Genomic DNA, 3474 nt, shown 5'->3' on the forward strand with positions numbered 1-3474 from the left:
ACTAGCCTATTACTTTATTCAGATTGTGTAATTAGTCCTTTTATTTTAGTTTGAATAATTTTGGTCTATCTCAAGAGTTTCAAAATTGCAACCCAATAGTTGCTATTTTTTTTTTGGGAATTTTGCAAGTGCGGTATTTTCCTGTGACGTCGACTTTGCAAACATTGTTAAGATTTTACATGCAAATTGTACAATTATTTCAAGTTTAGTTATCATTTAAGAAAAAAGTAAATTACCAACTTCTCAAATATCACCAAATAATCTGTCAAAGAACGAACCAAGCGACCTCAGTGGTTAAGGAATTATTGTTATCTCTTGAGATCGTAAGCTCGAGCACTACATATACAGGGGTATAGAGCGTTTATTATCAAATGGTTGAAGAATCTTTCAACAAATAATATCTTATAATCTTATATTCACCCTAAATTAATAAAAGAAATATTATATTATACCTATCTAAAACTACCCATTCTTCTTCTCCATTTTCCATTCCATTCCTAAAAGGACCAAATAATAAATTTTTTTCCAAACGAACAAATAAAAAACACCTTAACTTGGAGTGGTATAGCCACTCATGAAAATTACCAAAAAGGGAGCTTTATTTTTTTTCACATGTCAAAAGTCACTTAAGTATACATAGTTGGATGATTACTAAAAGATAACCATTTAAAAACAACCCCCCAAAGTTTAAAGATTATGACAGATGAGGATCCTTTTATTTATTTGCTGTCGAACTTTGACCCAAAGACACTGTCATTGCATTTTCTCTTCAATGGCTACCATAATTAATCACATAATTTTCGGTATGAAATCCGCCTTCGAGTAGTCATTATGTTGATCATTATTATTTTTATACTTTGATCAATATGTTTATAAAATTTCCCCCTTTTTGTGGCAACTTTAATGTTTATTTTGTTCTATTGGATGATTTTAGAAAATAATTATAAAATTTCAAGTTAAAGTAGACTAATTATAGTTAAAGACAGAAAAAAATAGAAAGAGAGAGAGAATATAGACGGCTCATATTTATTTATTTTTATTTCAAATACCTTTTCATTTATTTTATACAAAGTTATGGCCTATAATACTAATAAAAATTTAATTTTTTAGACCATAATTTAGACCCTTTACTCCAAGAATGTGGTCCATTGCTTTCTTTCTGCTGCATATAATATAATGTGCCAGCTTCAAGCTTTGCCTTTATATTTCTTATATAATTTCTTGTGATCCCAGATCATGTAATGAAATTTATTTGTAGCTATCACCAATTAGCTAGACTTAGCATGTGTGGCAAATAGAATATTGAAAATTTTATTTATTCATTCTGAAGGTGAATTTTTAAATTATATTTACTCATAAAATAAGTTTTTAATGGAATGCTAAATAAACTAACTGAAGTTATTTCAAATCATTTGATAAAATAAAAATAAAAATTCCAATCATATCAATTAAAGTTTAAAATTATATTTTAAACTTGTTGTGGGTTTTTAGTGATAAAATGAAATATTATTTATTGAAATGACATGAACTTGAGTAATTGTGTCCGTAATATACATATGCATTGTCACTAGATTAAGAAATTTTTTTTTGTTGTCCTTCCGGTTCCCTAAAGTTTTGCCTTGACTAATCCATACCGATTTGAGTCTTACACCTGATTTTGGTGGGTGAGTCTCCCAACAAGGATTTTCTGTATACACAAGGACTCAAATTTGAGACTTACTTAAGCGATATCAAGTTGTTTATCACTTGAACCAGATGACGTTGGTGATTATTTTTTTGGAATAGAAATTATCTTATAATCATACCAAACTATTAAAATATCAAAATTTAATTCAGTTAACACTTAATATTTCAATGAAGTATATCTATGTTGCCAAATTTCTCACCAAAATGGATCTAATGTTCCCCAAAGAGCCTACAATACAAGCAAAGGCAACTTTATTAAATTATTAATTCCTTATGGCTCCCAAACAACATATGGGTTTGTTTCTATTATATCTCTAATAATAATTTAACCTTGGTTGTGAACCAGTGAGGGGCCAAAGGAAACATAGCTCTTGTACATTTCCTTCATTTTAAAGTATTTTTTATACGTTATTATTTGATATACTGATGATTAAGACAGGTCTTATCTTCAACTTCAAAGGCTTCTTACACTTTGGATTATTGAAAAGCATGTTTCTTTTTAGGGTAAACAATAATTTAGTACACAAGTATCACTTTTGTTCTGTTTGGTCACTCAACTATTTTTTTTAATATCATATTTAAAATTTAGTTTTGATTTCATTTTGGACGTTTGCCGTTAAAAATTAACGTTGATACCGATGTGTCATCATAAAGTCATGCTACATCATCATTGAAAAAAATAAAAAAGTCACATTAGTACTTCTGTTAGTTTTTTAATGGTGAGTGATCAAAATGAAACTAAGGTATAACCATAGTTATGATTTTGAAAAAAAACAAAGTTACCAAAATGGAATAAAAATGATAGGTTGGCACTAAACATGAAGTTTACCCTTCTTTTTAAATACAAATTCGATTATGAAAAGGAAGAAGATTTTGCCTGTCTTTCTTGACACAAGGTTGGGCAAACCAGCTTGGAATCTGGTTTAAGGCAAATCTGGTTGAGTTCGAGTCTAACCCAACAAAGCAAAATATGATTTCTTTTTTAGAAATTATAATATTCATAGTTAATAAAAATGATTAATTTCGTTTGTTATATGTTTTTTAAAGAATAAAATTAAGTTATCTCAATGATTAAAAGAACGATCGTTGTCTTAGAAATCTTGAGTTTGAACACATTCATTCTATTTTTTTAATAGTTCATTCTAGTTTTAAATGATAATAAATATCATTACAATAATATTTTTATTTTTATACTTTATATATTTTAAGTGAAATAAATAAAATTTAGGGTAAATGACATATTTAGTCACTTAATTATTTATGCGGTTTTGTTTTGGTCATTCAACTCTTTTTTCCCAAATCATACCTAACATTATGTTTCAGTTTCATTATGGTCAATACCCGTAAAAAATTAATGATGATGCTAACATTTCATCATAAGGTAATACCACATCATCATTGAAAAAAATAAAAAGTACCATGCAACAGTTATGCTATTTTTTTAAACGACGGGTGATAAGAATAAAATCAAAATGTAATATTATGTATGATTTTGAAAACAATAGTTGGGTTACTAAAACGGAACCCCACATAATTGGATGACTAAATATATAGTTTACCCTAAAATTTATTATTTAAATTAAAGGTTTAAGATCAAATATGATACTTAGGAATGGATCGAGGAAAAGTGGGTAGGAGCAATCCCCCTAAAAAATTAAATAATGATATATTTTAGATATTTTTTTTATATTTTCGATTGAAAATCTATTTTCATCAACCCTTAAAATTTTAAAAAATCCGCCCTAACATAAAATCTTGAATATATATTTATCAACATAGATTTGTATA

The sequence above is a fragment of the Hibiscus syriacus genome, unplaced genomic scaffold (assembly GCF_006381635.1).
Source record: "Hibiscus syriacus cultivar Baekdansim isolate YM2019G1 unplaced genomic scaffold, ASM638163v2 tig00111648_pilon, whole genome shotgun sequence".
Taxonomy (NCBI): Eukaryota; Viridiplantae; Streptophyta; class Magnoliopsida; order Malvales; family Malvaceae; genus Hibiscus; species Hibiscus syriacus.